A 19429-nucleotide genomic window follows, 5' to 3' on the forward strand; every position below is an offset into this window, starting at 1 on the left:
TGTGCACAGAGCTCAAGTGTCACGCAAGCACAGTCCTCTTCCAGGGCTGAAGCTCTGTCCTCCGCCCAAATGTGGAATGTGAAGACAAGACCAGGCTATCAGTCCCAATTTGCCTTTTTTCCAAGCAGATCACTTAGGGCAGATTGTTTAATCTCTCAACATTTTGGAGTATGTGGGTGGCTCAGTGGTTGAGCATCTGCTTTTGGCTCAGGTTGTAATCGCTGGGTCCTGGGATGGAGTCCTGCATTGGGCTCCCCTGCAGGGAGCCTGCTTCTCCCTCTGCCTATGTCTCTGCCTCTCTCTGTGTGTCTCTCATGAATAAGTAAGTAAAATGTATTTTTAAAAAATCTCTCAACATCTCAATTTCCTCATCTGTAACGTGGAAATAACCTTGCCAAGTTATTACGAAGGGTAGGAGATCACACAAGTGAGAATGTCTCCCGGTGCAGTGAATTCATAGTTGGTGATCTACGGCCCCTCTCTCCAGTCACTGGAAAATTGTTTTCTCTAGAGTTAGAGCAAAAATTTTGTTGTCAAAACCACTGAGGAGGGATCCCTGGGTGGCTCAGTGGTTCAGCACCTGCCTTCGGCCCAGGGCATGATCCTGGAGACCCAGGATTGAGTCCCACGTTGGGCTCCCTGCGTGGAGCCTGCTTCTCCCTCTGCCTGTGTCTCTGCCTCTCTCTCTCTCTCTCTCTCTCCCTCTCTCTCTGTGTCTCTCATGAATAAATAAATAAAATCTTAAAAAAAAAACAAAACAAAACCACTGAGGAAGTAAGAAAACTCCAGTTTCCATTGTTGTTCTTCATTTCTACCCTCTTGATGTACCCAGGGCCTCCACAGCAGCCAAAACCTCCTCTCTAGGAAATGCTGAGGTCAGTCTTTCCCACCTCATGCAATTAACTTCTCTGGACATTTCTTCCAGAAGCATAGCATGATGACCATTCATTCTTATCACATAGAAGACTTTACATCTTGGTAAAGAAAATCACCCAACAGCAAAGACCCTCTGGTAGCTCCAAATCACACTGCATAGGTGTCTTCTCTCACAGGGCTGGCTTCTGCCAGAATGGCAGTGGGGGTAGGAAGGATTATCCTCCCAAGGTATTGCAAACACTTTTAGTAGGAAATATCTCTCTTCATTCAAATGAAATCTTACCTCGGATCCCAATATTTATAAAACAAATGCATACCATATTTTATTAATAGAAATTAATTTTACTTCAAATTTAAAATTTGCACACTATATCCTCAAAAATATGAGCAAGAGACCATTTTGAAATTGGAACAGTAGTTGACAACTATACTGTTACCTTCAGTAACTTATTTCGTCATTGTCATTGTTGTTCATTGTTTTCTCTCAGTATGTTAACGGTTCCAGTCTTTTAACAGTTCTTCTGTCAATCTCAGGAGACACTTTGTTGGATAAAACCATCATGAGAGCTTGAAAGATTCTATATACATAACATATAAAGTATATATTGTATACATGTTATGTAAGAATATATAAACCAGGCAATAAGCACTCAGAAATCACGAAATCGCTTAAATTATCTACAACATAATATTTTCACATTGCAACATGATTGGTATTCAAGGGGCACGTGGGTGGCTCAGTGGTTCAGTGTCTGCCTTTGGCTCAGGTTGTGATCCAGGGGTCCTGGAACAGAGTCCCACGTTGGGCTCCCCGCAGGGAGCCTGCTTCTCCCTCTGCCTGTGTCTCTGCCTCTCTCTGTGTGTCTCTCATGAATAAATAAATAAATAAAATCTTTTTTAAAAAAATGTTTGGCATCCACAAATTATTGCACAAGTGAAAATTAATCTGTAATGAGAGTGTGTGCCAAGCAGATGCATTAAAGACATAGCCTTTAATCCAGGATGGCACACAGGAGCTCTGCAAGGTACAGATACTCTTGACTTTAAGATAAGAGCAGTGAAAAGTGGCAACCTTCCAGGCCGATTTGCATCTACAAGGTATTTAAATACTATATGTATGGGGGAGATGTCCAGACAAGATTTTTGCAAGGCTACAAAGTAAGTTCACGTGGAAATACAAATTAATATGCTCATATATCTTATAGTTAAAATTAGAATATAATCTATTTGATTATTCCTGCTGTCTTTTATTACTGTTTAAAGACACTTTAATGTTTTAATGAAATTTGACCTGAGTGTTTACAGATCCCTTGAAGCATCTCTGCAGGACAATTTGAAAGCTCCTGATCCCAGTCCAATGCCAACCCAATATAAGAAATACGGCCCAGAGAAGCACAGGGTCTTGCCCTGCTCACACACACCATTAGTAGCAGACAATGAGAAACTGAAACTTCAGGTTCTTAGGTCAGTGATCTTACCCACTACCCCAAAGTGCCAGGAGGTGCAGAGCCAGCCACACCGTGAGGGCAGTGGCAGACATCAGCACATGGCCAAGCATGAAATCCTTTTCCCACAAGGGAGAGAAAAGTCCTGAAATGACCAGTGGCCTTTATTTCTCAGCCTGCAGAGCAAGGAAAAATAATGGTTTGTGGGGTTTGGTTTGGTTTTTGAGAAAGAGAGAAGCCAAGACGTGTCACACCGAGGAGTGGAGGTGCTGAGTCTGCGCTGGGAGGCTCTTCGGTAACTGTGGAGGAAGGATGATGCCTACCGTCATCATGGTGGGGTGGGAGGTGGGTGGGAGGTGGGTGGGCCCCAGGTTTGCCTCTAGACTGACACAAGCCGGCTGAGCTCGGGAGCTCTGCGGCAGCAATCTCTCCATCTGCCAGGCAGCTGCAACAGCTATTTAAAGCCCTGGCCCCAGGCCAGCCTTTATTGATTTCAGCAATAAAATTACGTGTTCTAAAGCTCATCTGTTTGGGACCATAAATGACAAAGAGAGCTATTACAGAATGTCAGATTTGTCCCTCTGTTTGGGACAATGTCCTCTGTAGCAATACTTGTTTGGCCCCTACAAATGATTCATTTTGGGGCAGCAGAATTAGAGTCCCCGTCAGAATAATTAACTCACATTTCTCTCAGCAATATTGTAGGTTCTTCTCTGTTAGAGAAAACACTATTCATGTCTCCTTTTGTACGTGTTAATACTAATGTCACGGATGGGCTGTGTTTTCCCTTGGCTGAGCTGAGACACAGTAAACATGAGAATAGGATGCGAAACATTTCCAGTGATGGTGAAGCCCTGTTTTTAAACAGTGAACCCACATTTTCTTATCATGGAACAAAGGGATGATTATTAAGCTGAATTAACAAATAAATTCCACTCCCATCCACGTCTCAACTACTTAAAAGGCCTTTTTCTAAGTGCTGCCTCGGTGAAGCTGATTCCCCCTTCCCACACACAGCCAACGTTTTGCTGCCCTAGGCCTAGGAGGAAGCAAGGCTGTACCTTCCTTGGGGCTCAGACTCCCCTTCCTTCAGGCAAACGTTGTCATTTTATCCCTGTGTAACGTGAGCGTCTTAGCCAGAGAACAAAGAACAGAAACCCTTTCTCCCTAGCTCAACAAAAAACAAGGACAATTTTGGCAGGAAACTGGGGTGCCCCTCAGGAAGCTGAGCTCATGAGATGGGGAGTGGCCATACTCTAGGGGGAACATGGGAAGTGGCCACACTCCTTGGGCTCTTCTCTAAAGAGATGAATTTTCAACCACTCGCTGAGACTTGTTGGTAGGAAGGTTAGGGGAAGAAGTCTGACACAGGGTCACTGCGTCTAACAACTTACATACCAATGGTCAGATCTCGATGGAGAGAAGATTGTCAAACAGTGGTACCCAGTGTCCATATATCTACCAGCCAGTTTTCCAGATCCTGTCCAGCCGTAAGCTCACCATCAGACACTAAGGCTCAGATTTACTGATGTGATCACATCCCCCAGGGTGGGACTGTGGGTACACTCTCAGCTCGAGGAAGCCCAAACTGCCTAGAATCCAGTCTCTGGGATGTTCTCCAGTGTATCAAAGTCCCTTTAACTTATAGCACCCAAAACGGAACCCAGTGTTCCAGATGTTGTCTGCCTTGCAAAACAAAGGATAGAATATTTTTCATCCAAACACCACACTCCAATTTTTTAAATGGCATTTATTGTTTTTTCTGGTTGTTGAATACTATTACTTCCAACAACATTCTGAGGTTTAAATACATTTTTCTGGAAGCCAGAACATACATACTGTTGACTCTCACAGAACTAGTTATCAATTAAACCCCTGGCTCATTAGTACATTGACTGCTCTCATGTCATACCTCATGGCTCCCATCATCTACAGGGACAGTTCGTGTTGAAAATCTAAACGCAAAGATTTATTTACATTTATATCCAGGCCATTGCACCTTGCTGAACTTATCTTGTGTCTTCTTCCCTCTACCATTAAACTCACCATCTCATTCATCTTTATGACCTCAAATTTGACAAGACATACAGTGTGCATCCAAGTCATTGATAGGAACATTGAACTTGACAGCATGTATCTAGGACTCTTCTTCCCATTCAGTCATATATTCTTTAATCAATTGCATTTTAGTTTCCATCTTTCAAAAAGTTATAAACTAATGTCTCTCATAATTCAATTTCCTAATCTTGTCCCCAAATTATTATTAAAGAGTCTGTTTAATGCCTCCTTACAATACAGATACGCCATGTCTGTTGCATACCCCTCACCTGACCTGCCAAAAGTCCTATTTAAAAGGGAAAAAAGATCACTGGGCGTGATTTACAGTGAATCACTCACTGATGGCTCTTGGTGGATTTCTACGTACTGCACTGAGTCCACAAAGCATTCATTTAAAAATTAGTTGTAGTTTCTAGGCTCCACCTTATTTCCTTTTTTGACAGCCAGGGCAATGTTTTCCCATCTCCTACCTTTTACTACTTTCCTGTTTTCTGTGATCTGACAGGCTTGCTAGTCTATTTACATGTCATTTGCCTGAACCACAATATGAACTTATTCCAAACAATTAGGTATTTCTTCCCATTCCTTTCCCTTATCTTGGGCTTTCATTTCCTGGTCCCCATGTTTTTCATTCTGCAGATCATTAACCTTAATAGAAAACAGTTGTGTTTTCTCTTTGTCTCCTGTAACCATTATATCATCTGCCCTAAACCATAAGGTCATGCCTTTATGGTTCTTCCCACTCGGAACCAAACAAAAAGTCATTATTAGAGTTCTTCAGGCCTAAATTTATCCTGGACATTAGTCATCCCAACTCTTTTTTTAAAAAATTTATTTATTCACTCATCGATTGGACAAACTTTTAGGAAATCTACAATGAGGCAAGCCCTGAACTGGAAATCCCACGCTGGATAAATTACAGCCCTGTTCTCATAGAGCAAATACTTTATAAGACAGGGAGACAGATTCTCGTATTTAACTTGCTCATAATTCAATCAACATTTCTCCATCATTCCCCAGTTAAGATAATTAGGTAATTACATCCCAGTGTACTCTCTTTTTGCCAAATTTTGGGATTCGCATATTTGCTTCTACACACTTTCTCAGCAACCACAGAATTACAAGTCATTTCCCTGGATATAATTAGAAGGAAAAAAACCAAACAAACTAGGGTTGCCCGAAGGAAAAATGATGGTAGCCTATATGGCAGAGTAAAGGTATTTACAAAGCATCGTGGAGAGGGATTGAGAATGACAAGGAAAAGTAAACCATGCACAACCCCATTCATAAGAAGGAAGAGAGTTAAGGCATGCATTTACGTGGGTTTCTGGGACAAGGTGGTGTTGATGACAAGAGTCACTGACTTCAAGTCATAAAATTAGACAAGGAAAACAAAACACCTTGATATAAAGTAAATGCACAGAGAAACTTATCATTGAAACTGCAATGGAGGCAGATTCTAAAACATTTCTAAGGAATTATCACTTAATATGTGCAAAAATATTATTCATGGTTTAGTAATGGTAGTTATTTTTATTTTAGTGAAACGTAAGCATGAAAATAGGAGTGTTTTTAGATCTGTGACCTCAGTGTCTCCAATTCTATATTTCCCACAGGCCTTAAGTAAGTTATTCAAGTGCAAAACACTCCCCTCCCATCCCGAGTTCCCAGACTCCTAGTCTTTGGCCTTAAGGAATCACTCCTTATGTGGGCACTATTGATGGGGGAACCAATGAGGATCAGGTGAGTGAAGAAGCTTCTAGGGGGTCTGTAGCATTTAAAACAGACCTTCAGGAATGAGTGGGAGATGATGGGCTAGGAAAAGGGCACTCTGGGTGGAGGCCCCAGCTTGTGCTAGGGCACAGAGGGTAGCACTTGTGGTACACAATGGTAAAGGCAAAGAGCCAACCACAGCAAAGGGAGGACATAGGGGAGGCCAGGGGAGAAGGCAGAACTCCGCCTTCTGCTTTGGTGCATCCCTTTTGTGTATTGTCTTTAAGACAGCATCGACAGCCATAAACATTCAGCTAGCCATAAAATAGGAATTTATTCAGTTCTGTGTCTAGGAAGACTCTTTCTGATCGTAGTTTCTCTATGTTACATCAGGCCATAGTACCTCCCCTAGCTGCTTCAGAGCCAAGAAGAGCTACCATATTTTAGACATCTTACAGTGTGTGGACAGTGTGGACATGCAGTATCTCATTTAATCCTCTCAACAACCTTACCAGGAATGAAATGTTAATATCCCCACTAGACAGATGAAGAAACTGAGGCTCGTGGAGGGGGTGTGACTTCCCTTATATCTTACAGGTGTAAGTGGCATAGCCAGGAGAGCCCTCTGCTAAGTTTCCCCAGTCATCCCAGGGGTGATCATGGTGAGGCTCCATATGCCCATTGGATTCTAGATATTGTTGTGTTGGAGGAAGCAGTGGGAAGATCCTTCCATCAACCCAACAAAAGTTTCACCTTCTTCACAAGGCACCTCCCTTCTCTATCTGATCAAGCTAGTGTTGCCATGTTGTGTTTAGAATATGGGGTTACTGATTGTAATCACAGACCCTCTCAGGCCTTTCCAAAATTCAACAGTATGGGAAACAGTATTATGCTCTTACCTTCAGCAATGCTGTGACCCTACTTGCCTTCTGTTAGGTCTGGTGATTCGGAAATGGGTTTGTTCTTTTTTTTTTCTCATTAAACTTTTGTTTTAATGGGTCTCAAAATTCTGTGACAGATTTTTGGTCAAGTTGTTTCCATTAAAAGTACTGATTTTAAAAACTAATAACTTAAAACTTCCACACACGCACAAAAAAAAAAAAATAAACAAAAAATAAACAAACAAAAAAAACCCAAATGGTCCACAAAACATTCTCCTTTCCTTCTGAAGGTTTTACGATGCATTGCTATCATTAACCAGTCTTTTACTATTAAACTTAAATGGCCAATTGACACAAACAGTTCTGAGACCGTTCTTCCACCACTGATTAAGAGTGGGGAGGGGTGGCAGGTATTGGGGATAATATTCATTTCCCTTCTGAGCCTTCTGAGCTTTCTGGGCAGACTTGGTGACTTTGCCAGCTCCAGCTGCCTTCTTGTCCACTGCTTTGATGACACCCACAGCAACCGTCTGTCTCATGTCACAAACAGCAAAACAGCCCAGAGGAGGATAGTCAGAGAAGCTCTCAACACACATAGGTTTGCCAGGAACCATGTCAACAATGGCAGCATCTGGAAATGGGTTGTTCTTATGGTAATTTGCGCCTGTGCTATTGTGTGCGGGCAGTGCAGGCGTTGGCCCTGACTTCCTGTTAGCATGCTACTCTTATTTTTATCTGAAGTGGGATTAAATGATTTAGCCTATTGCAAACACAGAACCAAAAGTCCCTAGGAAGCCTGGGGCAGAATTGGTCAAATGGTTTTGAATTTATGGTGTTTTCCTTTGATGGAAGATAAGGTAACATAATAATACATTTAGGAGGTGGCTGTGATGTGATGGGAGGAATGTAACAGCTGAAGTAAAAAGATTTTCCCCCTTTCTGCTGAATTTGGAGTTGTCTTGTTAACCTAGCTATAATTCACATACCATAATATCCCCTCTTCAAAGGATACAATTCAATGGTCCATGGTATATTCACAAAGTTGAGCAACCATCACCACTTTGAATTCCAGAACATTTTCTCACTCCGAAAAGTAACTCCATACCCATTAGCAGTCACTCCCCATGCCCCTTCACTGGGTGCCAGCACCATCCAGACTTGTCTGCCCCCCCCACTCCCCTCTCCCTGAGTCCCCCAATTATCACCAGCCAGGTGATTGACCAGAGATGAAGTCCTCTGGGCTCAGCAAAGGCCAGCATCATTGTCATTTCATGAACCATGAAGGTGACTCCCTGCCAGCACCTTGTCACCCTTGACAGCAGAGAAGCCCCCAGACCTCACGTATGCTGACATCCAGCATTAACAGGTGTAGAAGCACTCAGAGAGGGACAGGAAGCCCTGAATGTGAGCTGCCCTGGATGGCTTGGTTCCCTGTGGCCCAACCATGCACAAGGAATGGGATATGTAAGGCCAGCCTGAGGGACTAGCAATACTGCAGTGTGTCTCACCTAGAGAGGAAATGTCACCCTCTGATCTTGCACACACTTCTTGATTCCTGTTAAAAGGAACACTTATTCCCCTGGCCCAAGTTTTCATGGAGAGGAGGGGATTCAGGCTCTAAGCCTAAGGAGGCACAGTATGCAAGGCACACGTCTCTCTAGCCTCTCCATGCTTCCTTTGTAGGGGAAGAGGGACTTAATACCACCTTGAAAAATGTATTAACATAATATATATTGTGATATGTATAAAAATATATAAAATATACACTTACATCTGTATTTGTTATTGTCTGTTCCTTCACTAGAACATAGTGTCCAATAGAGCAGCGGGTTGGTTTCTCCCCATCCCTGTTCCAGGCCTAGAATTGTGCTGGCAATGAAGTAGATGTTTATCAACATGTGTTGAATAAATAAGGGCAAGAGGGTCAGGATAGTAGAAAAGTGGCATGAAGTCAAAGTCCAAAATTTAACCTGGAAGAGTTTGTCACTAAATAAGAAACTCTGAATGTCAAGGCTCACATTTCTTTAAAAAAAATTATATTTTTTATCACATTTTCAGATTTTCTATTTCATGGCCACTTAGCACAATAGGACTATTGTTTGGCAAGCCCAATCCCACAGCCATTGGCTGTTTCAACCTGCTGGCCACCCTTCTAGTCTCAGGATTTTCAGCTTTCGGCCCTGGCCACCACCTGCAGGTGAACAAAAAGACCCATTAGAGACTCAGAGAAGACTCATAGCGGGGAATCCTGGCTTTTCTTCCAGGGCATTACTGGTTCTCCTCTTGGCATGACAGACATGAGCCAGTCAATCATGCCCAGGGTAGTCCTCTATAAGAAACCCTGAAACCCCACCAGAAATGCAATGCCTTATAGCTACTGCAACTCTGAACGGTCTGTAGCTATAAGCTGCTTGATGTAGGATATAAAACCCCAAAGGGTGCGCTCTGGTAACAGTAGATAATGAATATCTTAGCTGACTTCAAAGTTTTGCTTTGCCAAGTGAAGTCTACAAATCTGGATACAGAGCAGAATTGCCCAAACCAGAGAGGAGAGGCTCCTAGTGGTGACAGACCTGCGTCATTGCTCTTCCTCAGGCAGGCCACTCCTTTAAATGAATGTCCAATGACTCTCCAGATGGGCTCTAAACTGTTACCCTGCCCAGGCCACTCAGTTCGATCCTGTCCCCTCCCTTGTACTATACCCCTAAATGTGTCATTCCTCTGAATCTATCTTAACTTCCACACTCGCCCCCAACCCCATGGGGGTCTCCAGCATTAAGAGCTAGCACTGAAATTTCCCCCAAATGGAAAAAGAGTCCAATCGATGTGTGATACTATGTGTGATGCAAGGGCATCCCAGGCTCAGCCTCAAATTTCATTTCAAAGGTTCCTAATTGAGGAATTCACACCAGTCTTTTACTCAATGGGAACTTTATCTCTTAACATCTGCAGTAACCTAGGCAATTCAAGTTGTAAAAAGAGAAAGTAAAGGCCACGTGGAAGCTGGGTCAAATAGTATAAATGATCTCAAGCATCCCTTTCAAGCTCTTAATGGTGTTGATTCAGCATAGAGTCTAGGTCAGTGACATTTTGCCATGATTGATGTTGGGGTAGAGCCATTCATTAGACATGGAGCCCTAGGCGAGGTTGATTTTTTTGACCTCTCTAAATGAATACATTTCCCCTCATCCCTGCCAGAGAGAGTGGAAAAATACTTTTAGAAGTTGGTCTACTAACATTAGCCTTAACAGGTTGGGCGACCTACTTAGCACTGGGTTTCATTGGCTACCAGTTGCCTAAGGGCATCTGGATGGTTGGTCCACAGCCACCACCATGTGTTTATTTATAATGCAGCGTTTTCAGGATAGAGGCTCTTTATCTTTCCCCCTTACCTAAACAGCAGAACAATAACCAAAGTATGCTTAACAACAAAAGAATGAGGGTAAGCATATTTGATTTTCAGGCCATGACGTCAAACAGGGTAAAGCATCAGCTTGGTCGTGCCGGTGATTTCAAGCAGGTTTGAACCCTACATGGTTCACCCAGTGTCAGACTGAATTCCATTGTCAGATACATAAGGAGAGTCTACTAGACTAGGAAGTATTTTTGCCACTCAGGCAAATATACAAAAAATTTTGCTCCTGAAAATGTGATTGTGACAAACATTGCTTTGTGTCATCAGTCTTATATCAGACAGCAACCTTACTATAACAATCCCTCAACAAAACCATATGGGCTATTAAGAGCAATTTTTAGGGGTGCCTGGTGGCACCCTAGTTACCCTAGTTGGTTAAGCATCTGCTTTTGGCTCAGGTCATGATCCTAGGGTCCCAGGATCAAGCCACAAGTCAGAAAAAAAAAAAAAGCCCCAAGTCCCCAAGTCAGGCTCCTTGCTCAGTGGGAAGTCTGCTTGTCCCTCTCCCTCTGCTCTTTCCCCGTCCCCTCAGCTCATGCTCGCTCTCTCTGAAATAATTAAATCTTTTTAAAAAAAAAAAAATAAATAAAAAATTAAAAAAGAACAATTTTTTAATGAAGTCCAAGTGCACAAATATTGCATCACCCAAAAATGCAACTTCTAGCTTTCCAGTAAAGGTTACTAACATTTTCCAGGATCTCTTGTTATGAGGTTGCTTTTTTCCTTGATGATTCAGGTCAAGCAGCCTTCCTGATTCCCATCCCCCTGGGTAGAACTGATTACTTTGTTCCTGTGGCAGCCTGTACGTGCCTTTATTGAAGTGCACACTGCTGATGCATCTAGGTTTGTCCGTGTCTGTCTCCTTTACTGTTCCTTGTACTGATTGACAGTCAAGGCCATATTTTGATCATCTTTTCTTCTTAGTGCTTAGTATAGTGCCTGGTACAAAGCTGGCACCAAGTATTTTTTGTTGAATAAGTACATGAACAAAGTCTTGTGGAAATGATGCATCATGGCTAGTTTCTGCAGCTAAGTTTCTTCCATTAAACAAACCATGACCAATTATCAGGATTGTAAAGAGATAAAATACAGACAATATTAACTTCCAATTTCCCATTTAACCCACATACCATTTCCTTCAAAGGATATTGATTTTTTTAAGATCCTTTTGAAAGTCTATATTCTATAAAGCTGAAGTTACGCAGCAAGGGTATGATCAGCAGTACAAGAAGAAATAAGAAATAGTACCTTTGTCCAAGCTCTAAAACTAATAAATTCTGTCGCATTAGGAAAGTCACTTCCTCACCTGTTGAGTACAACTATGGGAGGCACATGAATTTCATTTCAACGATCAACTCCAATCAATTGGTAGTAATCACTTAAAACACCATGTTGAGTTTGGTGAGAAGGAACACTGGGATGGATTAGTGATATCTGCAATGTGTGCTGTGGAAAGAATGATGGAAAATAGGGTAGGTATTTGCCATTGTGGTATAAATGATCTCAAGAATCCCTTTCAAGCTTTATGCTTCTGAATTATATTTTAGTAGTGCATAGACTATCCAGCATCCTTTAACATTTATATTATGCATGTTGTATATGACCAGGATGTACTCAGAGTTTACTAGACCCTGGCACCACATAAAATGCTTCCCATTGATTGTCTCATTTCATCCTCAAAACAATGCTACGGAGCCCATGCTACTATTGTTCACACTACACAGGATGCGGAACCTGAAACCAAAGAAGTTGAATGGCTTGCAAGTTCACGTGACTGTAATAGTGTGTAATAGTGAAATCAGGATTCACACTCTGAGATTCTTTTTCAGAGTTCTTAATGAGTTTCTTAGAGTTCTAAACCACTTTGGGTAGAGGTAACTGAGGTAACTGTTCCACTTTGGCTTCTTTCTAGACAAAAAGACTAAAATAAACTGTGCAACAGAAAAAAAAAAGCATATTAAGGGGTTAGGAAATTGCTTGTATTTTGCTGACAATGAATTGAACCATAAGTAAGACAAGGCAGTACAAATCTTAACTATTCCTGAATATTATAGGTAGGCTTTTGAAATGTATGGTTCCCTGGGAAAATTCAGACACATAATCATTTTTCAGTAGTATTAATGAATTAATGAAGTTGGAATATTTTAGATAAAATGAAACAGGAAATCACTCTTTATCTCCCTCTATATAAGGAGAGAATGGTTGAGAACTTTGGGACCTTCATGAAGACAGGCAGTTCTTTGAGGCAATTGGTCAGCAACTTCCACTATATACTGTTTTTGCCCTCTCTGTTCCATATTCCCTGACACTCAGCAGATGATCTCCTCTCTAATTTGTCCACTCTATTCCTAGTCCTTTACTCCAAGTGGATTCACCTGTGCATTATGCCCCTTCCAGTCCATAAAGGCCAATCTAATCCACCAGCAGCTTTTCTAGGCTCAGATCAGAAGAGGCTTCACAGAATTGAGCATGGTGAGTCACCAGAGATGGCTATCAAGGACCAGGTTCCCAAATTCAACTGACCAGTAGGTAGGGCAAGGGGTTTGGTCACACTTCCTTTCACTGAAGGCTGAAAAGCACCCTCTCCCAACTGGCAAAGGTTAGAAAAAGACATTTACCCTGATGCCCAGCAGGTGAAAGGATGTGCAAACCACTTCACAGAAAACGGTAATACCTGTAGTTGTACATTAACTTTCTTGTATCCTCACTCCATTCTGTTTTCTTTACCCAAGACTAACTTTTATATCATCTATGCTCTGGACCTCATCTTTTGAAAGAAGTTCTTCCCTTCTATGTTGGCGACTATGGTTTCAAATTAATTTCCAATTACTCATTAACTACATGGGTAGATTCTCTGTGTAAGAAATTAAGAATGCTGCAGATAAGGTTGAAGTCAGGTGAGTAGTTGCAAATATAGCTCTTGAGGGAGGGGACTGGGAATAGCACCTTGACGGTCATTGAAGCTGTGGCCATTGGTGAGAAATTTCTCCACCATCTTAAACCCTTTTTAAAAATAGTATCTTTCTCTTGGCATAAATAGCTTTCAATCACTCTCATCTTCAGAAACAAAGCCAACCAACAAAACCAAAACAACTCTCTTTCCCCTAAATCCTCCCTCAGTTAGCACCTCTTTCCCCCTTAGCCTCCTGTTCACTGCTTCTAAGGCTTTCTCTTTGTCTTCCAACTTTTGCAGTTCCAGCACCATATGTGTTCCTATTGTCGCCCTTGGGCTAGACAAAGAGGACACACACCAACAGTTGAAGTAAAAACCCAAGAATATCTTATTGCTGCCTTCCACTGACCCTTGACCCAGAGAGCTAACAGTAGGGTTAGGGAAGCCAGAAGGCAGAGGCAGAGCTCTCCTATGGGGCTGTATTCTCAGCTAGACCAGCTGCGGGCCTGGGGAAGGTAAGGAATGGCCTTTTCCCTAGAAGACATTGAGTGTTTGCACCCAGAGCTGCCAGCATTGGCAGCACTTCAAGAGCTCTTAGCATAGCTGGAGAGCTGCTCATTGCCAAGGCATTTCCTTGGTCAAAAGCTTATCTGATACAACTTGACACTTACAGACATGCCCAGCAAGCTTAATTCTTTACTTCACTCCCATCAGTCACTCTTCTGGGTTCATGTTAATGTCATTGTGTGCCATCTGAATAAAAGTGTTTCTATCATTATACTTAAGATCCTTCAGATTTATTTGGGTGACCTTCTAAAAGCAATCTCAAAAAAATGAGGTATTAAGCCAACAAATCCCTGGACCAAAACGAAAAGCCCCAGATCTCCTCAACTCTATCATTATATATGCACACAAACAAGCCAGGAAGACATTCTCTTTATAAAAGGATAGCAATCCAGTTGTCCTGATATAATTTAATAAATGTTACCCATCCTCTCAAAGATTGATTTTAAAGATTGATTGATTGACTCATGAGAGAAAAAGAGAAAGGCAGAGACATAAGCAGAGGGAGAAGCAGGGTCCCCATGGGGAGCCTGATGTGGGACTCGATACCAGGACCTTGGGATCATGGCCTCAGCCAAAGGTAGATGCTTAACCACTGAGCCACCCAGGCATTCCACCCATCCTCCCAAAGATTTAAAATATTTCCTTTATCATAAGCCTCATTTAAAAAAAAAAACAGAGCCTTGCATATTTGAAAAGAGTTTATTTATTCATGAGAGACACACTGAGAGACAGGCAGAGGGAGAAGCAGGCTCCATGCAAGGAGCCCGATGTGGGACTCGATCCCGGGACTTGCCCTGAGCCAAAGGCAGACGCTCAACTACTGAGCCACCCAGGCATCCCCACAAGGCTCTGTTTTCGTTTTAGGTTCTTTGATCTCTAATCTAGTTCAACGTCAATACTATCCTGTTTTACTTGCTATAATTTTTTACTTCATCTTGATATTTAGTAAAGTAAGTCCCCCCCCCCTTTATTGTTCTTTTCTGCAAAAATATTTTGAGGGAGGAACTAGTCTACATGTTTTCTCTTCCATGTGAACATTAGAATCAGCTCAATGGTTTCTATTAAATATTCCTTTGAAATTAGCTAATGAGGCATTCCAAATCAGTGAGGATGACCTGGGCTTTCAAATAGTCCAGTATTGGAGACAACTGGATAGCTATATGGAAAGAAGATGAAATTACATCCATTTCTCTATTATCAGGAGAGTTCCAACATGAATTAGAGTTTTAATGTAAAAAATAAAGTGACTCGGGCCCTGCCTTCAACCCCAGTGGGGCAAACATCCGTGTGTGTGGTTGCAGCAAGAGCTCGATAGCAGATTTGTGCAAAGCCGCCTGGGAACCCAGGAGGGTGTGTGAGCTCCACCTGGGAGCACGGTGAGGGCCTCACAGCAACTCTGAATCACAAATAAGAACGGCTTAGGAGAGAGGAAGGTTTGGCAAGCAGAGGCAAAGATACGGAGCTGTAAAAGGACACCTGCAAGATCAGGGAATGGCAGAGAGTGATGAGCACGTGGTCAAGAGGACAGATGCGAGGCTGAGAGAGGGTTAGACTGGGCTAGCTCATAAAGGACTTTGACTCTGGACCAAAATGCTCATCAGCAATCTGGGTACAGAGTCTGTGTCTCAGAATCCACCCAGGAGGCCTTGGGAACATGGAAAAACCTTAGCTGTCCCTCTGATCAGCTGTTGCAGTTAGTTCATTGCAGGGAGAGGAACAGGCCTCTACCCTAACACTCTCGGGGCTCCCCTTACCTCCAACCCCATTTTGTCTCTACAACAGAAGGGCCGCTGGGATGGCTCAGTGGGTTAAGCATCTGCCTTCAGCTCAGGTCATGATCTCAGGGTCCTGGGATTGGGTTCTCCACTCAACAAAGAGCGGCTTCTCCCTCTCCCTCTGCTGCTCCCCCTGCTTGTGCTCTCTCTCTGTCAAATAAATAGAATCTTAAGAAAAAAAAAAAAGAAAGAAAGAAACCCAACAGAAATGACAGGGTCTCTGTAGCATCCGCACAACCTCCTGAAGTGGGTACAACCTGGCCTGAGTGCTTGTTCCCTCTGCAGACTTCAGCACTATACTGATCATCAGGAGACATTGGGGATTTTCCTCTGGGTTAAAAACACTTCAGCTTTGCCTGGTGCCAGCACAGGCCAGGTCTCAAAGTCTGGAGCCATCCACAAACAAGGTCCGTTCAGATAACTGCCATGAGCTCCCTTACCCCCCTTAAACTAACAAAAACACTCTTATCTTCCAGCCAAAAAATATGTATATATATATATATCCCTATCATCATCCAAATGCACCAACTTCCTATTTTTCCTGGCCAGCCGCCCCTTCTTCTTCATTGCCTCCTCCTGGTTTCCCAGCAGCAGCCAGCAGGCCCTGCAACCTGAGCAGTAGGGCAGGTAGGCTCTACCCAGGTGAGTGCAAGACACAAAGCATGGGAGCAGAGCACGGCCACTCTGAGGTCTCTGAGAGCCAGAGGCATCTCTTTCAAACCGGGGCCAGAGTCACTGCATGTCACCTGTTTTCAACACTTCAGAGTACAAAGCTATTTTCGTATGTGTATATCACTTCTCTTGGTCCTTGTCACAGCCCCATGAAGGCAGGATCTGATTTTTGTTTCAAAGAGGAAACTAAAATTCAGAGAATTTGAATATTTTTCTCCGGATCACTCAGCAGAGTTTGGAATTGAATTTATGACTTCTGACTAAATCCTGGGGTGTTGGCCCTTGGCCAGGCATCACAGAAAGGATAGATGGCTTTGAGAAGCCCCAGAAGATGTGGTGTGTGATTGTATTCACACAGGCGAGTGCACATGCACATACACGCACACACACACACACACACATACCCACACAACAATTGTGGGGCCTAATCCACTTTAGGAAACTCATTGAATAGCCAAAGCACTTAGCTCGGTCCCTGACACTGCACGGTGCTTCCCCTGGGAAGGAGACCGCCTTAAGGTCACCATCCATTTTTTGTGGATAAACTTGACAGCAGTTTGTCACACCGAATAGCAATTATTTGCTTGCAGGCATGCTGCTCTCATCAGGCTGCGGGCTAGTCAGCTCTCCCACAGTGCCTAGCATACGGTTGATCGTTAAGACACATTTTAAAGAAAAAGAATGAGTATGAGAGGCATGAGGATGGATAAACTCCCACTTCAGTCGCCTTGCACAAGAACATATTAATTCTGCTCAGTTAATAATATGCTCAGGACTCTTAAGTAGTCAGGCTCCATAGGAGGGGGTGCATAGGGCAAGTGGGCAGAGCCAGAGTGAGGTGCATCAGATGCATCAGCGCGCTAGGTGCCAGATGCTGGTGGGAAGGTGATACTGAGACAGGTAGTTCAGCAGGAGACATCTTGCAGTGAGCGGGGGAAAGCCCTAAATGGAAACATGCAGAGCTGACAGGCAATGCTAAGAGGTCAGGGGTGAGACAGCATCTGGGCTGAAAAGGGACAAGAGAGGCAGTCTGTGCCCATTGACCATGTTCCAATGGTTCCCCTCCAAGGGGGTTGGTTCTATCCAGTGTCCTCGTGCTGCACATCATCCTGAAGGTGTTCTGCTCCCTCCAGCCCACCGCTCTCAGAGCCAATGTGTGCATGCAATGAAGCCATTAGGTAGGAGGAGAGCCTGAGATGAAGAGACGGGACACTAAGACTCTCGATAATTCCTTCAAGTTGCCCTTTGCATTGAGGCCTGTCCTGTTGGCTCATTGAAGTTATGGCAGCAACAGTGAGTGGAAATGAAACAATTTAAAAAAAAAAAAGCCAGTTGGGGGCTCCTGGGTGGCTCAGTCAGTTAAGCATCTGCCTTTGGCTCAGATCATGATCCCAGGGTCCTGCTTCTCCCTTTTCCTTTGACGTCCCTCCACCCCCAACCCTCTGTACTCTCTGTCTCTGTATCTCTCTCTCTCTCTCAAATCAATGAATTTTTAAAAAACAATTGGGAGAAAAGTGGAATAGATATCAATTGTGCCTTGCTAGGCATTAGGAAGGTCATTAATTTTTCCTTCACCTTCATATTAAAAAGCAATGCCTCTACTAGTTGCTTGGTTAGTGAGAAGTCATGGAGACACGCGCTATCAGCACCCAAGACAAAGGCTTCTTGTCAGATCCTAGGACCTGGCAGAGAAGAGTCTGTGAGGACTTGTCCAGACCAACCAGGGGAGGCTCCGTCTGGTGAACAGGTGTACTATTGGTCCGGCACAATCAAAGCAAATGTCAGCAACGGAGGAGAAGCAAGGATGCTCATGTGAAACTGTCAGGATATTCCCAACCAATAAGTGGAATCTGGAGACAAAGGGGGGCCTCATGTGAGGCAAGCAGAGTTTCTCCTCAAGTTCGGGGTCAGTCTTTTGAAGAGGACAGGGCTCTGGGAAGTTTAGTAGGAGAGAGGTTCCTATAGAGAGTTCAAGGTCGAGGCTCAGCGATAAGAACAAAACATGGGAAGGGGAAAGGATCTTTCTCATCGTGGTGGTGCAAGGGTCTCAATGCTCAGAACACAAGGCTAAAGCTGATTGAAAATCACCTGCCTTGGGCAGCCCGGGTGGCTCAGCAGTTTGGTGCTGCCTTCAGCTTGGGTCGTGATCCTGGAGTCCGGGGATCGAGTCCCACTCGGGCTCCCTGCATGGAGCCTGCTTTTCCCTCTGCCTGTGTCTCTGCCTCTCTCTCATGAATAAATAAATAAAATCTTAAAAAAAAAAAGAATTGGTAATTTTGTATTCTTGGGGTAAATAGCACTTCAGATCATAAGGTAGCTGGATCATGAGGTAGCTCTATTTTTAGCTTTTTGATGAACCTCTGTACTGTTTACCAGGGTGGCTGCACCAGTTTGCGTTCCCACCAATAGTGCATGAGTGTTCCTTTTTCTCCACATCCTCACCAACAATTGTTGTTTCCTGTGTTGTTGATTTTAGCCATTCTGACAGGTGTGAGATACTATCTCATTGTACGATTTGCATTTTCCTGACAATGAGTGATGTTGAGCATCTTTTCATGTGTCTGTTGGCTCTCTGTATGTTTTCTTTGGAAAAATGTCTATTCATGTGTTTTGCCCATTTTTAATTAGATTATTTGTTTTTGAAGTGTTGAGTTTTATAAGTTTTCTTTTTAAAAGATTTTATTTTGAGAGAGGTGGGGGAGGGGCAGAGAGGGAGGGAGAAAGACAAGCAGACTCTGCTCTGAGTGCAGAGCCTGATGTGGGGCTCGAACCCACAACCCTGAGATTACAATCTGAGCTGGAATCAAGACTTGGATGCTCAACCAACTAAGCCACCGAGTTTTATAAGTTCTTTATGTATTTTGGATACTAACTCTTTATAAGACATATAATTTGCATGTATCTTCTCCCATTCCATAGGTTGCATTTTAGTTTTGGTTGATTATTTCCTTTACTGTGCAGAAGCTTTTTATTTTGATGTAGCCCTAATAGTTTATTGTTACTTTTGTTTCCCTTGACTCAGGAGAAACAGAAAGATATGATATGCCTAATGTCAAAGAAGTTACTGTGATCTTCTAAGATTTCTATGGTTTCAGATCTCATGTTTAGGTCTTTAATCTATCATGAATTTATTT

At 43.1% G+C, this 19429-nt stretch overlaps 1 protein-coding gene across 1 annotated transcript in view; it reads right to left on the reverse strand.

Moving 5' to 3' along the window:
* Nucleotides 1-9028: 9028 nt before the first annotated feature.
* The window catches only part of C2CD4B (C2 calcium dependent domain containing 4B), a 65330-nt gene continuing 54929 nt past the window's right edge, over nt 9029-19429 (reverse strand). The window contains exons 6-7 of the transcript XR_005381736.1: nt 11695-11834; nt 9029-9164 (exon numbers count right to left, since the gene is read on the reverse strand). The gene's annotated coding sequence lies outside the window, so the exon portion shown is untranslated. The remainder of the gene's footprint in view (nt 9165-11694; nt 11835-19429) is intronic.

Source organism: Canis lupus, chromosome 30, assembly GCF_011100685.1.
Source record: "Canis lupus familiaris isolate Mischka breed German Shepherd chromosome 30, alternate assembly UU_Cfam_GSD_1.0, whole genome shotgun sequence".
Classification (NCBI taxonomy): Eukaryota; Metazoa; Chordata; class Mammalia; order Carnivora; family Canidae; genus Canis; species Canis lupus.